The 17,626-nt window shown below is 37.4% G+C and overlaps 1 protein-coding gene and 1 long non-coding RNA gene across 5 annotated transcripts in view; one reads left to right on the top strand and one right to left on the bottom strand.

Moving 5' to 3' along the window:
* Positions 1-17,626, bottom strand: part of PDE4D (phosphodiesterase 4D) — a 1,572,172-nt gene that overhangs the window by 687,642 nt on the left and 866,904 nt on the right. The gene's annotated exons all lie outside the window — the stretch shown is intronic.
* LOC113879138 lies at positions 913-16,754 on the top strand. 2 transcript variants are annotated; one of them, XR_003507212.1, is made up of 3 exons: positions 913-1,567; positions 3,469-3,594; positions 15,210-16,754. It is a non-coding gene; the product is annotated as an uncharacterized LOC113879138 (long non-coding RNA). The 2 variants fall into 2 exon arrangements; XR_003507211.1 differs by lacking the exon at positions 15,210-16,754 and adding an exon at positions 7,604-7,792.

Here is a 17,626-nt window from a genome sequence, read left to right as displayed (position 1 = left end):
TTTTCTGAATTACACTTTTAATATATAATCACTGTTTAATATCATGAAATCTGAATTTATGCAGTATTTTGTGTTGCCCTGCTTTAGAAATTAATATAGCCCTTACCATAACTAATATGGAAACATTTGAATTTATTACATAAAATACATATTGGCTTTAAACTCCCTAGGCATCCTTATAAGTAGGTTTCTGGGAAATTTTGTTCTTTGCAGGAGAGTGAGTCTTCTAACTGCCCATGTTTTGATGCATATGGAATATAAGGATGCACATGGTGGTTCAGACCATGCCCTGCACACTGGAGCAAAAGGCTGGCCCTTTGATGGGTGAGAAAGAGCATGCTAAGTTTCCTCCTAGTTTGTTGAATTAGAATCAACATATAAAAAGAATAATTACAAATGACACTTATCAAAAATAAAATTTAAAAAAACCCCACTGTGTGTTTATTCTATGCTTGGTAGAGTGATAATCAATTTTTAAATACATAAGTTCATTTAATTCTTAAAAAATTATATGAGAGTTATCATTACTATTGTTTTTGTTTAGTCGCTGAGTCATGTCTGACTCTTTGTGACCCCGCAGACTGCAGCCCACCCCCAGGCTCCTCTGTCCATGGGATTTTCCAGGCAAGAATACTGGAGTGGGTTGCCATTTTGTTCTCCGAGGGCTCTTTCCAACCCAGGGACTGAACTCACGTCTCCTGCATTGGAGTCATATTCTTTACCACTGAGCCACCAGGGAAGCCCTCTCATTGCTGTACCTAAAGAAAGGAAGGAAAACGTGAAGCTTATTAAAATATTACTTACTAATGCAAGCGTTAGTCCTGGGTGCCGAGGTCCTCATGTCTGTTGAATTCAAACCCCAAACTTTGAAATGGACTCTGTACCACCTACTTACAAGCTGGACAGCTAGTTTCACAAATAGGCCACCTGGTATCTCATGTTGTCTGAATGACTCCAGAAATTCATAATTATAAATGATAGAGCCTAAGATTTTCTTTTACTGCATGGTGTGAAAAATATCTTTATACTTTCTTTAGACAATTTTGATGCAACTTAAATATTTTAAGGCCAAGCTCTCACTTTTCAATATAAAGCTACAAATTCAAGAGATCTCTAAGCTAGGAAGGTATGTGTTTGAGTCAGTAAATAAAAACTTTCGCAAATTTCAAACACACGTGTGATGGGAGAAATTGCTTAGAGTGACTCACTTAGGGAGGTGAACAAACTTACTGGTTCCCCATTGGCAAACATAAGGTAAATACGGCAAACCTTTCTTTCCAAGAACTAAAAGAGAACTTTGAACAGAAGGGAAATAAAGCCCTAAAATCATTCCATTACACAAGAAGTAGAAGAAGCCAGGCAGAAAAATCTTTTAAATACACGTAGTTAGGAACAGTGTTAGTACAGAAGAATGTAATTGCATTTTGGTTTCTTCTAACAACAAACTCAGTGGGGCAAACTATGATGAAAGCTAAATCCACAACTGAGAAAAGCTTTTCTTTTCAAAGTGCAGCCTCTGGGTCTTTCCAGTAATAATGCTATGAGAGAAGAGATTAAGTCTTAACAGGTAAGGATAGTCTATTCAAAAATACTGTTTCTATTTAGTACTTTGTTGTAGCTGTGCCCTTTCTGTGACATGCTGTTCTTCTACACTACCTAACAGTCACACAGAACTGCCTGAAGAATTTTAACCGTATTTGGAATAAGCCATTTCTTATAATGCCTCCTTTCTTACCCATCAAAGGGGCAGACTTCTGCTTCAGTGTACAGGGTGTGGTCCGAACCATGCTCTGCATCCGTGGGTTTCATATGCATCAAGACAGAGAGAGTGAGAGGACTCCCATTCTTTTGCAACTGTCTTGTGAAAACCTTGATTTTTTAAAAGAATCATTGAATTATGTCAATAAAATACCAATAAATTTTTTAAAAAACATAAAATTAGTAATGTTTGCATTTCAACTCTTTGATAATACATATTAATATTTCTTTATCTTAGAGGTGATAGTATTTTATTCTAATGAAGTCTTTCTGTCCAATATTTGGCAAGCAGAACTCATTCTTACCAATTTGGGCTTCAGAAAAAAAGCTTATCCTTTTCAATTGTTCTTTAGTTTTTGTAGAAATTGTATTTAAAGCCACTGACTTTATCTTCTCTCCCATAAGGACAAATGACTCCAAGAATTATATTGTGCTAATTTTTCTCTCCAATTTCCTCTATAAACTTCAAAAGTAATTTATTTTCCAAAATTGAAGAGCCACTTGATCAGAGAGCAGGTGCTATTCTAGAGTCACTAAAAGGGGTTGTACATTTGTCTTTTTATTTATTTTTTAATTTTTTTTCATTTGCCTTTTTAAAAATCAGCATTGTGACTGTTTTTATACAAAGCTCTGTGTTCTAGGATATCTAGGCTCCAAATTTCAGGGATAGAGAATACTACCTAGGAAAACAAGATGCTACAATGGAATTACAGAGCTACTTTAAAATTTTGACCTCTGGATTCTGTTTAATGTAGGGCTGATATTCAATAAGGCTGAATGAATTACTGAAACATGCCTCAAAGTCATATGAATGGTATAAAAGCTGTTGAAATAGTAATCAAAGCAAGTTATCTCAAATTCTGAATCTTATAACTAAATTCACCAGGATGGTGGCTATTTTAAATGATATTGCCATTTATTTCTTCATGTTCTAATTCACCACTCTGAGATCATAATGCATAGAGTAACCCCTACTGGCCAGTCTACTCTATGGCTTGTACTAACAAGACACAGGAGAATGGATGATTTCACTGATACACTTGTAATCACAGGAGCAGCTTTCCAACATTGCCATTAACAGCAATACTGTCACCTTTTTTTCCACCTAGCTCCTGCAGTGATCCGCTTGAAGATCTTAGCATATTTTACTTTTATGAACTTAAGTTTTAATGACCATATTAGAATTTGTAAATTTCTGGCAATATAAATAACATGTTTAACATCTGTTAAAATAAACAGATAAAATTTGCTCAAATTAAAGAGTTTTGAAGAGGTAAAATTATCTAACGATGTTTGGAAACATCACTACCTACTACAAGTTAAGGAGTTATGGAGGGCAAAGAGTGAATGCAGTGAGGGTATGTCATTAGGATGTTAATTTATATGACAAAGCTGAATGACAGGTAAAGTGACCAACCCACATTTTTTCTGCTTGCAAGTGACATGTATGACTCTAGACTTTTGCATAAACAACATGCCGATGTTGTTCTTTACTGCATGTTCAAGGGGCCAATAATTGGCTTGAATTTTCTAAGCTAAAATTAGGTAAATAAACTTGTGCATAAGGAGTGTACCATGCATCTATTACTCTTCCATAACAAGAGATTCAGGAATGAAGCCGAAACTGGACAGAGTCTAGAATAAATCACACATATAGAAATATTCTCACTTCTTTCTGAACCCACTGAATCTCTCTTGCCTTCCTTATAGGGCTGTAAAAATTAAGATGAACTGAGAATAGTTCATTTTAGATAAGAAAAAAAGATACAGAAGAACACGGATGCAAAGGAGAAAGCTGTGCCTTGGGCATACGCATTTTGCCCTCTATATACCAAGGTGGGTTGCATTACTGCCCTTAACAATTCACTCCTTTCTCTAGAAAATTTGCAAGTGAATTTCTAGGCCTTTTTGTGGGGTAGGGGATATACTGCTTTGCACCATTGTCTAGTTGGTCATAAGCTTTCTCGGGTCAGTGGAAAGTGAGGGGAAGTGACAGTATGTACTTTCAAAGCAAAAACTCTAAGAAGCATCTTGAGCTTCCACCTGCTCTTTTCCCTCTGCCATGAGGACAGCACACCCCATGTAGGGGTTGTTCCTTCAGCCTGGATCTTAGAATGAAAAGACAGTGCAGAGTTGCAGACCAGCAGCACCTACATGAACGTAACCAAGAAATACAAGCTGGGAATCTTAAGACACTATATAATCATACATTAGAAATAAAGAAGAAGAAGAATAGCATAAGTGGGCTGCTGCTGTTAAGTTGCTTCAGTCGTGTCTGACTCTGTGCGACCCCATAGACGGCAGCCCATCAGGCTCCCCCGTCCCTGGGATTCTCCAGGCAAGAACACTGGAGCGGCTTCTCCCTACATCTAGGATTCTTTGAGCACTGGTTAGAGAATCCGTTAGGGCTGGCTCAGTGGCATGGTGACAGAAGCAACAGCAGCTCAGTGGTCACAGACCCAGCCAACTATACCCTGAGAAAGGCTTCATTTAAGCCTTCTCTCCACTTTCTTCTAACAGATCTAGTGGCCCATCCTATTGAATCAACAGGAAAATAAAATACTTCAGATGGAGAGGAACTCTTTTATATGATCTCAAGGGAAAGCCTGAGCAATTTATATTTCTCTTTGTGAATCTTATGTGCCAATGGCCAAGGTACAGGAGAATAAAAAGGTATACTGCAACATCTGGGCCTCAATTTTGCCAACAGTGGAGCAGATGGAGTGATTATCTGTGGCCTTATTTGCACTGACCCTGAATATCTGTTATTTGTCACAACAGTTTTGAGTGCTTTAATTTCAGTTTCCCATGCATATGATCACATTACTCATAGAGTTTACTTTTTAAAAGGTCTGAAAGAAAATTATGAGAACTAAACACCACCCACATACTGAGTTTGCTATTCCTAAAACAATTTTATAAACTCAAAAGAAGAAAAAGAACTCTCTTTAAGAAACCACATTTACCCTCTCCCTTTAATTGCATCTAAGAAATCAGGCAAATCACCTTCAATGAAAAGAATTTAAACAGTTAGATACTCACTGTTTAATATTTTAATTTTATAATAGTTAATATGTCAAACAGTGGAAAACAGGTAGAGAAGGGAGGGAGATATTCCCAGATTCCAGAAAGATAACTTTTATTTCTGCTATTTATCATTGATAGTCTTCTTTTCAAGACAGAATGTATATTTAAAACATTTCTAATTCTATACAAACCCTTTTATGAATAAGGTAATGTAGGTACAAATAGACATCTAGGATTCATCAGTGATGAAATTTTAAGTGAAAAATGTTAACCCTAGTTTAATACATACTAAGTTCAAAGAAAGTATTTATTATGAGTCAGTGTTTCATATTAAACTGTGATATTTGTCAATATCACAGAACAATATTTCTAAAATAAGTAATTTATATCTTCATCACTTACATAGAAAATAAGAGTTAGAAATTACCCATTTGTTTATTTCCACTGACATTTTTCAAACAGAAAATCAGTTTTAAATCATGTCTTTGCCATATGAAAGAAATATTGAATAATAATTTAATCTGTCTGATGTTTGCTTGGTTATATTTTGATATTTCTAACTATTTATATTTTTCTGAGCAAATAAACGATTTCACTATATGTTCAATCTCTCATAATACCTTATATACCTTCTTAAATAATGGCATCTATAAAATAGGAGGATCTATTTATAAATTGGTTGCATTTTCAGTGTCCTTTCTGGCAACACACTCCTGGGCAACTGCTATGGAGACAGAAAGTATCAAAATATATGGCAGAAATTTGAACCATATCAAGGCAGAAGGGCCTGACAAAGGTTAGCAGGATAACCTGACATTCAGCTCTGCTAGTTTTCTTTAGCTCATCTCATCTCAATACACATACAGGAAATATCTCCTCTTTTTCCACCAAGTTAAAAGACAAATATCATACGATATCACTTCTATATGGAACTGTTAAAATATATATATATACACAAATGAACTTATTTACAAAGCAGAAATAGACTCACAGACATAGAAAACAAACTTACGGTTACCAAAGTGGAAATGTGGGGAGGTTAATTAGGAACTGGGTATCAACAGATACACACTACTATACATAAAACAGACAACAAGGACCTACGAAAGCACCGGGAACTGTATTCAATATTTTAGAATAACCTAAAACAGAAATGAATCTGAAAAAGGATAAATATGTAAATGAATCACTTTGCTGTACATCTGAAACACTGCAAATCAACCACACTTCAATAAAAACAAAAAAAACAAATGTAGAGCTTTGTTTTAAAATAAAAGCTAAAGTAATCAGTGGTTGCCTGCTCTTTAAAGCATTTCCTTCATTCTAATATACTTTAGAAACAGTCATAATATTGACAAAAAATTGTAGAGTCAATGAAAATTCTGATGCTTATACCAACATTTGGTTTTATTTTTTGTTCATTCAATAATTTCCCAAGGATTGATAGACATTTATGTATATGATATACAAAAATGTGTATGTATACATTTATGTTATAGAACCCGACATATGCATTTTATCCTCTAATACCCTACAAAATTTAATAATCTTCATTTATTCACATTTTTGTGACGGTCAATAGATATTTCATGCCACATAGCTTGGCTCTTATTTTGACCCAGTCAAACCTACAACACAACTAAGTCTGTGACTGTCCAAGGAGCTATGTATTAACATATCTATTTTGACAGATTCAGATCATTTAATATTTTGGCAAGTATAAAATGTTTAATAAGAGCTTTTACTTGTATTGTTTTGTTTTAAATTTGACAAGAAGTTAACAATTCATGAATAGCATCATCTTTTGCATTTAAGAATTCAGATTTTATCTACTATTCATTGAGATCTATTGAAGGACTTTATGTAGTTTCATTTTAGAAAGATATCCCTGGCTGGCATAGAGCTATAGTCTCCAAAGATGGGTATGCACATGCTAGGGGGTAGTCAAGCCATCCACAGGGGATGAGAAAAAATATAAAACTGTCTGTGTGCACGCATGGAAACCCTATATACTTTTGCTTTAGTCTTTTTAACTTTACATATCAGTACACATAAATAATATAAATTTATACCTACCTAGAAAAACCTACTAGGAGTTCACGTTCAGTCTTTTTTTCCCCTTTTCTTATGACGTATCAGATCAAGATGTTTAAAAACTAGCATAAATGAATCAGAGGCATAAAATCAGTGAGGGGTCTGATAAATAAGGAAAAAGATGGTGTCCTGAACCAAGACATAAGGAGCAGAGAAGAGGAGGGAGATCTATCCACACTTATGTGATAAAAATGGCAATAACTGACTAAAGGTGAAGAGAGGAGGGGCAAGGGAAGGTGAGTCTAGTGAACATGTTATATTGTTTGACGGTGCTCAGACTCAGGGAGAAACTTATGAAATTAATGATATGGACTTGGGAATTAGAAACAAAGATCTTTTGGTAAAACGTTTGAGAGAAACAGTGGCAGAGAGGGAAAAGATGAAAGGAAAATGACGGTGAACTCCATACTCATCCTGCCCTAACTCAACCATAATGGTTCAGTTTTATCCATTTTTCTACACTGGAGCTTGGTGTACAGGGTTTGGTACCCAATACTGAGAAATCAATATTTAAGGGCATTTAAAAAACATGTAAAATATAAATGGTATCTATAAATGAAGATTAATGCTTTAAAATTTAAGCCGAAGGAACCAAGGTTTACCTATATTTAAAAGCATTTCCTTCATTCTGATGTATTTTAGGAATAGTCATAATGTTGACAAGAAATGTGTAGAGTTGATGAAAGTTCAGATGCCAATAACAATATTTTATTCTTTGTTACAGCTAACTCTATATTTCAGATAAACCATTTTTTAAAATGGCAAACAAAGTTACATGCATCAGACTAAAATGAACTTATTCTCCTCATTACCATTATCCTTGCTGCTGCTGCTGCTAAGTCACTTCAATCGTGTCTGACTCTGTGCGACCCCATAGATGACAATCCACCAGGCTCCCCCATCCCTGGGATTCTCAAGGCAAGAACACTGGGGTGGGTTGCCATTTCCTTCTCCAATGCATGAAAGTGAAAAGTGAAAGTTAAGTTGCTCAGTCATTTCCGACTCTTCGCGACCCCATGGAATGCAGCCTTCCAGGCTCCTCCGTCCATGGGATTTTCCAGGCAAGAGTAATGGAGTGGGGTGCCATTGCCTTAGATACCGTCAATTTTCTGTGGTCAGAAATTTTTGGAATGCCATCTCATCTCGAAATGATACTCAATCCTAGGTTACTAATGCCTAAGGAAACACATGATTGTGTAGTCATGTACCTAATCCCCAACATAAGGTAACTTTTCTTTTCATTATCATGATCTCTTGCTTCTCTTCCCCCTAAAATTGGATCTAATATACCACTCAAATAAAGTTGAAATGTCACCAAAGGAATATCAACTGGTGGTTTTCCCAGAGTCTTCCTAGAGTGATGGGAGTAAATATTCCATAGTAGAAATGTCAGTTTGTAACTTGAGCTCCCTCCAGGTATTCTGGCAAACAAAGTAACTACGACCTTGTGATCAGTGCTAATGGATAGACTTCTCCACATTATGGTAGTGCACTTGCTCTACTTCACCATGTTCCAAGCACTGTTACTGGTGCAGACATTCTAAACAGAACCCCAAAGTGATGGAGTAATTATCATACTCTCTTGTGAATATACTTTTTCTGCCTCAGGTCACTGAATTTCTTACTTTCCTCAACATAAAATTCCTACCCAAAAAGAAATGTTATACAACTAAGAAAAAAGACACTAATAACATTACAATCAAAAGAATTCCTCCTTAGACCCTCTAGCAAAGTCTTACAATTGCATAGTTTTATATATTTGACTGTGTGGATCACAATAAACTGTGGAAAATTCTGAAAGAGATGGGAATACCAGACCACCTGATCTGCCTCTTGAGAAATCTGTATGCAGGTCAGGAAGCAACAGTTAGAACTAGACATGGAACAACAGACTGGTTCCAGATAGGAAAAGGAGTACATCAAGGCTGTATACTGTCACCCTGTTTATTTAATTTATATGCAGAGTACATCATGAGAAACGCTGGACTGGAAGAAACACAAGCTGGAATCAAGATTGCCGGGAGAAATATCAATAACCTCAGATATGCAGATGACACCACCCTTATGGCAGAAAGTGAAGAGGAACTCAAAAGCCTCTTGATGAAGGTGAAAGTGGAGAGTGAAAAAGTTGGCTTAAAGCTCAACATTCAGAAAACGAAGATCATGGCATCCAGTCCCACCACTTCATGGGAAATAGATGGGGAAACAGTGGAAACAGTGGCAGACTTTATTTTTCTGGGCTCCAAAATCACTATAGATGGTGACTGCAGCCGTGAAATTAAAAGACACTTACTCCTTGGAAGAAAAGTTATGACCAACCTAGATATCATATTCAAAAGCAGAGACATTACTTTGCCAACAAAGGTCCATCTAGTCAAGGCTATGGTTTTTCCTGTGGTCATGTATGGATGTGAGAGTTGGACTGTGAAGAAGGCTGAGCCCAGAAGAATTGATGCTTTTGAACTGTGGTGTTGGAGAAGACTCTTGAGAGTCCCTTGGACTGCAAGGAGATCCAACCAGTCCATTCTGAAGGAGATCAGCCCTGGGATTTCTTTGGAAGGAATGATGCTAAAGCTGAAACTCCAGTACTTTGGCCACCTCATGCGAAGAGTTGACTCATTGGAAAAGACTCTGATGCTGGGAGGGATTGGGGGCAGGAGGAGAAGGGGACGACAGAGGATGAGATGGCTGGATGGCATCACTGACTCGATGGACGTGAGTCTGAGTGAACTCTGGGAGTTGGTGATGGACAGGGAGGCCTGGCGTGCTGCGATTCATGGGGTGGCAAAGAGTCGGACACGACTGAGAGACTAATCTGATCTGATCTGATATATTGCCTAGGTACAGAAGCACATAATTATTGCAGCATATTAAATTATTGTATTTAATGTGAAGATCATCTGAAATGACCTAACTTACTATAAATGCCAAAAAGACTAATTCTCTTAATATTTGCTGGATTCTTTAATGGGCCTTTCCCAAAAAAATAACAGTAACAACAACAAAAATCTCCAAAAACATTCTTTTAGAAACAAAAAAAAGGAATCCTATATAGTTACTTACAATTTATTAAACATAAATCTTTAAACATAAAACAAAATCCAAATCTTTTGGATTTTTTCAGTGAGCAATAAAGGGTCTCTGACTAAACAGATTTTTAAAAAGTATCCAAGGAGGAACCAAATAGCTCACTCACTGTCTTTTTATGCAGTTACTGTGCCTTTTATTCGTAGGAATGCATAGCATGACTGTTACCAAAAAGCACTCTTGGATGGTAGATTTTTTAAAAAAGTAAACAACTGAATTGTAAAAAGTCCTAGCAATGATAGAGTTCACAATCCTTTGAGAATTTGTCCCCTCAACCCTCCTAATTCTTGGATTCTAAGAAGAATGAAAGTGATAGCCTATAATTAGTCTATGTTAGGGGTATGACAGATGTTATTGGTGTCAAAGTGAAATCTGTGTTTTTTTGTTGTTGTTGATATTTGAGCTCTTTTCTGCAAGATGGACCATGGTACCTTTTTCCAGATGATAGAGACTCGGTTTCCCTGTGTATATTAAGAATGTATAAGGTAGGACCTAGATGCTGTACAATGAACAACGTGTTTGGTTCAGACTACGGCTGAGAAAATGACAAAATAAAAAGCAAAAACAGAGTAACTCCATGAAATGCACAATCTGAGTGAATATGACATTCCAATACAACTTCTGGTCCAATTCAAAAATTTGATTTATTAACTGTCAGCCATTTAGCAGAACACATACATTGCCAGTTAGCCTGAGAAACTTCACTAGGCTTGCTCAGCTTCCCTGCCAAAACTTTCTGTTATGATTCAGAAGAAAATATTTCTTTCATCAAACCTTCCTCTGGGGGCTTCTTTACCAGGAGGCTTTGGCAATTTCATGTGACAAGAATATAGCTAAAGATGAAAACCTTACATTTTATATCAGTTGGCATGCTCTTGGCTTCAAATAATAGAAAACTATGACTCTGCTGGCTTTAAAAATGAGGAAATATCACATTTCAGCCAGCAAAAAGTTTAGAGACCAGTGACTACAGGTTTGGTTACATGGTATGATGGTAATATCCTGGGCTCATCCTTTCCATGTTTCTGCTCCACATCCTCCATGTGCCAGGATTCCTCTAGTGGCCACAAGATGACTACCATAGCACTGAGGTCATTTGCAGACATGGCCAATCACAGAATAAATGCTTGCAGTGAGCATCTGTAGTTAAAAAGCCTTCCAGCAAACTTGCTTCATACCTAATGCTCCAGAACTGTGCCACTTGTCCATTACTAAAACAACCGCTTTTGGGGAACAAGAGATGATTCTGATTAACGTAGACTATTCAATGTACCCCTCACCAAGAGATAAGACTGCCTTCCCTGAGAAGAGTGGCATCTGAAGAATTAATATCTTTGGCAGAAGAAGAGACAAAATAGATAGCAGAGAGGCAACCACCGGTGCTTGCTACATTTAGAAGAGTTATAGCACTGAATGTCATTTGACATCAAGTCCCCATCTGTGTGTGTCTAATTAAAAGAAAAGTGTTGGAGAAGATGGGAATCACTAAAATCATCCCTCTTCTCTCATGAAATTCAAAACAGTGCCACAATTTATTAATCAGGCTGACTTTAAAGGCTGGATAACTACTGCTTTTCCCCCTTTATGAAATTCTGATAGAGTTTCCAGGACATCAAACAATTCTGGTTCTCCTCCTACTGCTTTATCTACTCAGGTTCATCTCTATTCACTAGCTCTGCATCTACTTCCTGCTCCACTTTTGAAGATTTAACCTTAAGCCTTCTTCTCTTTCCTTTCTAAAGTTTCTCTCAACCACTTCAATAGCTTCAAATAGCCCAATAATACAAAGGTCTTCCTAATTCATATCTCCACCCTGACCTCACTTTTAAGTCAGGAATAACTTACTGGCATCGCCTGCTAAAACTCAAATTCAACAAATCTCTCCCAGCCTCATCGTCTCTCAAGTCTTGATCTTCTCCTGATTTCCCTACTTCTATTCCTGCCTCCTCACTCCCAGTTATTCAGGCCTGAGCCCTAAAATCACCATGGGCGTCTCACTCTTTCTTAATGACCATGTTAATTTCTGAAATATGTTATAATATCTTTGAAACACCTATACTATCTGTCCTTGAGTCTTTCAATTGTCCTCAGCTTAAAGACACATTACCTCTTAGCCAGTCTAATCCACCAGTCTTATGGTTTCTTAGACCACACACCCGGACTATGCTCCCATAAAACCACTTCAGATGGATTTTCCAACAGCATTCCATCGGCATCCGCCTGCTAACTCTTTTCATCCTGTACTTGAGCTCACTGGCCACTGGCTCTTTCCCCAAATTACCTGTTTCTGGCATTTGTCCAGTGTTCTCTACACTGTCTGTAATTATGCTGTCCTTACTTCTGTAGAAATCCTACCCATCCTTAAACCTTAAAGGGTGAGAATAAGTATATCCTTAAGACTACATATGATTGACTATAGCAGTTTAAATCTCATTGGCATTTTTAAACTGGTATTGAGCAAATACTTGAAATTAATGAAAATTTTAAATACTATGAATATGTAAAAGCAGAAGTAAAGGTTAATAGGCTATGTGTAATAGAAAGTGTTATCAACCTCTTTAATGCTATATAGTCACAGTATGCTTGTAAGACATCCTCCTGGGATTCTACTTACGTTTATCACTTTTATGGTCAATGCTGATATCTCTCTAAGAATTAATTCAGCTACTTAAAAATAGGCTACTGAGGGTCATTGACTCTTTTGGAATGTAGATGCTAATTGAGAAGACAAAATAGAAACTGCTGGATATAATTAGGGTATGAAAGAAAAGAGAGACACAATTACAATATTATGATCATATGAATAAATTCCCTTTATTTAAATGTAAATAGCTACTTAAATCGGAGAAGGCAATGGCACCCCACTCCAGTACTCTTGCCTGGAAAATGCCATGGACAGAGGAGCCTGGAAGGCTGCAGGCCATGGGGTCACTAAGAGTCAGACACAATTGAGCGGCTTCACTTTCACTTTTCACTTACATGCATTGGAGAAGGAAATGGCAACCCACTCCAGTGTTCTTGCCTGGAGAATCCCAGGGACGGCGGAGCCTGGTGGGCTGCCGTCTATGGGGTCGCACAGAGTCGGACACGACTGAAGTGACTTAGCAGCAGCAGCAGCAGCTACTTAAATATCCAATATAAATGCAGAATTTAAAATAAATATTTACATAAATGTTGATTGATCAATTGCTCCTTTACTCATGCTGAAGTCACCCAACTATCCCTCAAAAAGCTGGTTTCACACTAACGTACTGCACAGAATGGTTAACTTTCAACCATTTCTGACCTGTTGCTGTGCCACACTGGACACTATAGGATGCAGTGCATTTGTGGAGAGTCCTGGATTAGGACACTGCCTTTCAGCACTTAAAATATTTCATGGACAATTTCTAAGACCACAATTTTCGTTCCATATTTTGAAGTCACAATATGGACCATAAGAATTCTCTTTTTTTCCTGTGTAAAAATGTTTTCACAAGTTACAGACCCTTCTCACAGTCTCAGAATTTTTTTTAATCCATTTTCATCCTCTTTTAGTTATGTGAAAATAATGTGAAAACATTAAATAATTTTAAGTCTGTATCTGTATTTTACCAGTCAGTGCCACATTTAAGACACAGTATTCTGGGGATCATCTAGTTCAAATCCTTAATTTTAAAGAAATAGATCCATGACACTGCACACTGTCCATTCCCTAAGTGTTCCTCGAGTTCAGCTCTCACGTTATGCAAAATTAATCTGTGTCCCACTTTGTCAGTTCTACAGCAGTGTACTCCCATCAACAAGTGCAGAAAAGGCAGTGGCAAGTTGACGGAAAATAGTACAGCATTATGGTAAAGAATACAGATCAGACTACCTGCTTCTCCATTTTCTCATTTAAAAATTGGAAATAACAATCATGTATCTAACTTGAGTTTCCATGAAAATTATTTAGGCTAATGTACACAAAGTATTTGGAGAGTACTTAACATATAAATACCTAGGGTCAGCTATTATTATTGTTTTTGTTGTTACTACAGGATTCCAGTATTTTAATGTATGTGATGAGCATATACTAATTCTGGAATTGTGAAGAGAGGCAATAAAGAAAACTGAGGGTAAAACCCTTCTATGTCAGGTGTTAATATTTTTGAGTCAATCACTGCAATGATCAGCATAGCTCTCTTAGTTACTATTCCAAGGAGAATTTTCAAGTACAGACACCCAACATATACCCACACAGTTTCAACATACATTTCCACGTGCAAAGTGTTTCTGAAGATAGGGCAGAATGAAGTATAAGCTCTGGCTATTTAACCTGGGCAACTGTAGCAGAGTTAAGTATGATCCGTGATCCTGTCTTAGTTGATAATTCCCTTCTAGAATCACCAATCTAAGAGGCAATGTATAAATTGAGGTCAGGTTCTCACCCTGGCTACAGCTAACAGCACTGCCTTGACCACTCTCCTCTGAGCTGGAGGATCAAAGTAAAAATTTATCAAAGATCCAAACAAAATTCAGGCAGACAGATCACCATGTGAAAGAGCAATAACTCCTCTACCTCACAAAAGGATAACTCCTGTTTGGCTAGAAAGATGAATGGTAGGTGACGAAAATACAAAATGGTATACAGGGGTTAGGGAGAAGGCAATGGCACCCCACTCCAGTACTCTTGCCTGGAAAATCCCATGGATGGAGGAGTCTGGTAGGCTGCGGTCCATGGGGTCACTAAGAGTTGGACACGACTGAGCGACTTCACTTTCACTTTTCACTTTCATGCATTGGAGAAGGAAATGGCAACCCACTCCAGTGTTCTTGCCTGGAGAATCCCAGGGGCGGGGGAGCCTGGTGGGCTGACGTCTATAGGGTTGCACAGAGTCGGACACGACTGAAGTGACTTAGCAGCAGCATACAGGGGTTAACAAAGACAACAACCATGATAATTATGTATCTTTCCAAACAATAAAGAGAAATCAAGTATTGGTTTATTGTTCTGCTGTTAAAAAAAAAACTTTCATCTGCTGTTAAAAAAAAATATTTCACATTAAAAGCATTACCTGTGGAATATTCAGCAAGTGCTGGAATTCCTTGCCCCCAGATACTTTCTAAACAGTTAAAATCATTAATTCTAAGAAAACTTGCATAGAAGTATAGAACTCCTAAACTTGGGATCTTTAAAACATTGCTGAGTTCCATACTTCTCTAGCACACTCTTGGAGAGAAAATGTTTCACATATTCATAAACTCTCCCTAAATCTTGAAAGTCTGCAGGCTAAAAGGCAAAGCTGGAGCCCAAGTGGAGACACAGCCTCATTTCTGCCAACAACATCATGCCTGGCCAGGCCTGAAAAGTTTGCCAAGACCACACAGAGACTAGATGGTAAGCTGGATTGAGAATTCTTTTCCCAACTGGAAGCCATTCTGAACTCCTGCCTAAAGTTGGAGAAAATGAAGAGGGGCCAAAACCAGAAACCATTAAGGCTCAAAGATAATTACTATGGAAAACCAACAAGCATTTACCTAATGATTCCCCAGAGCCACTCCTAAAAGAAGGAATGAAAAGGAAATGTTTACAGCACCCACAACACAAAGATTCAATGCAGTCAATGAACCAAAGAAGAAAAATCCAGCTCTGAAACTTGATAATAACCCAATATTACTCCCTTCAAATTTCTGAGTAGTTAGCTACATTATAATAATATAGCCAAATATATAATTGTTTTTTTGCATATGTGCTTAAAATACCAACACCAAATCACCACCCTGAAATCACCACCCTGAAAAATATTGTATGAAATCAGTAATTCTTTCTGCATAACCTATTTTAAATTTTATTACTGCAGATTTTTTTGTCTTTAAACCACAAAGGGAACTGTTCAACATGACGTAATACAGAGAAATCCAGGATGCATCACAACTACATTTCTCTAGGATGTAAATGAAAGGGTCACATGTGATGTTTAAAAACTGTAAAAAAAAAAAAAAAAACCCTTCTAGATCTAAAGTTCTATAGAACAGTTATGTTTTCATGTACCAAAAGAGAAAGCAAAGGATTTTTAATATTCTGAGCTAGAACTATTCACCTTTCCAAACTATACCATTGAGACTATATATTTATTGACAAATAGTTTAGAAATATATCATTTAGTTTAGAAATGTATCACAAACATACTGTAATTTGGTTCACTGATATCTGAAGTACATGAAATGGCTACAACCATATTTTCTCTAAAATAAGGGCATTAAAATGATCTCCTCTGAATCCTTTGCACTCAATTTTCTAAAAGTCTACAATTTTACAGATATGAATAGTACTTCTTACAGAGACGTCTTCTACTCCATTTTAACAAGTATACATCTTTGCTCAGGAGGTGGACACTTTAGATACATCCTCGTGCTCTGAGGGGTCTGGCAAGGCCTTGGGGATGGGACAGTAAACAGCCCATGACCGTCTGCCTATGACTGTGAGAAGGCAATCTCTCTTTTAGTTGGTTTGCAGAAAATGACTATGTACACTTTACAATATTTTCCAGTATTTCTATTCTTTAATTCATGGCTCACTGACTAGGATCCAGTTTCCCAAGCAAGAACAAGATGTTTCCTTGTTTCTGATGAGTTTTTGGAAAGTAAAGCAGCCCTCCTGAATTACCTCATAAAGGCATACTTAATGTTCTTCCTAAGTACTGATTGTTTCCTTGAATACTGTTTACAAACCAAATCATTAGCCCCTTTTGGAATACAAAGTAACACATGCTACCTGTTGCCTTGATGATTTTAATAAATTAAAACCCTATGGGAAGTATACAACAGTCTCATCGTCTTCTAGGCCTCTCTGTGAACTGTACTTGGAAATTCCCGAGCAGCTTAACTCTATGGGGGAGCAGGATGCCATCTAGTGATCAGACAAGAAATCACATCTGTGGATTTTCTCTCTGAACTAGGTATTAACAATGAAGATCTGCACTACTGATCAGAATTGAAAGAAGGGAGATATAGTAGAAATTCCTTGGGCAGGAACTTCACCTAGTTATTTGCTACATATGCCATCCTGCGTGGTTATTACTTTTAAAATCTGAGTTATAATAACAATGTTCCTGCTATGTGTGTGTTTTAGTTACAAACTCTGAGAGACGGTGAAAGACAGGGAAGCTGGCATGCTACAGTCCATGGGGGTCCCAAAGAGTCAAACACGACTTAGTGACTTCACAACAATATTAACATGGCATTTCCAGTCTCTTAGGGTCACTTGCTTTTTTAGTGTCACTTTTTAACTTCAACCTACTAATGTTATAGCCATGAAGTGAAGTGAAGTGTTAGTCTCTCAGTTAAGTCCAATTCATTGTGATCTCATAGACTGTGGCCCATCAGGCTCCTCTGTCCATGGAATTCTCCAGGCAAGAATACTGGAGCGGGTAGCCATTCTCTTCTCCAGGGGATCTTCCGACCCAGGGATTGAACCTGGTTCCCTGCATTATAGGCAGATTCTTTACTGTCTAAGCCACCAGGGAAGCCCCAATTATAGTCAAATAGTTGCAAAAAGAAATGTCTTTATGTGGAACATTGCCCTCAAAGCTCAGACCCAAGGTAGCAGCAGGACCTTGTTGTGATCTTGGCCCCTTGGAACTGAAGTGGTTTCACATCTTTCCAGGAGAGCCTCAGATTCTTCCAGGTTGTATCACCC

This window comes from Bos indicus x Bos taurus, chromosome 20 (genome assembly GCF_003369695.1).
Source record: "Bos indicus x Bos taurus breed Angus x Brahman F1 hybrid chromosome 20, Bos_hybrid_MaternalHap_v2.0, whole genome shotgun sequence".
Lineage (NCBI taxonomy): Eukaryota > Metazoa > Chordata > Mammalia > Artiodactyla > Bovidae > Bos > Bos indicus x Bos taurus.
Note: the sequence above shows the minus strand (reverse complement) of the source record. Positions and strands in the feature narration are given on the sequence as shown.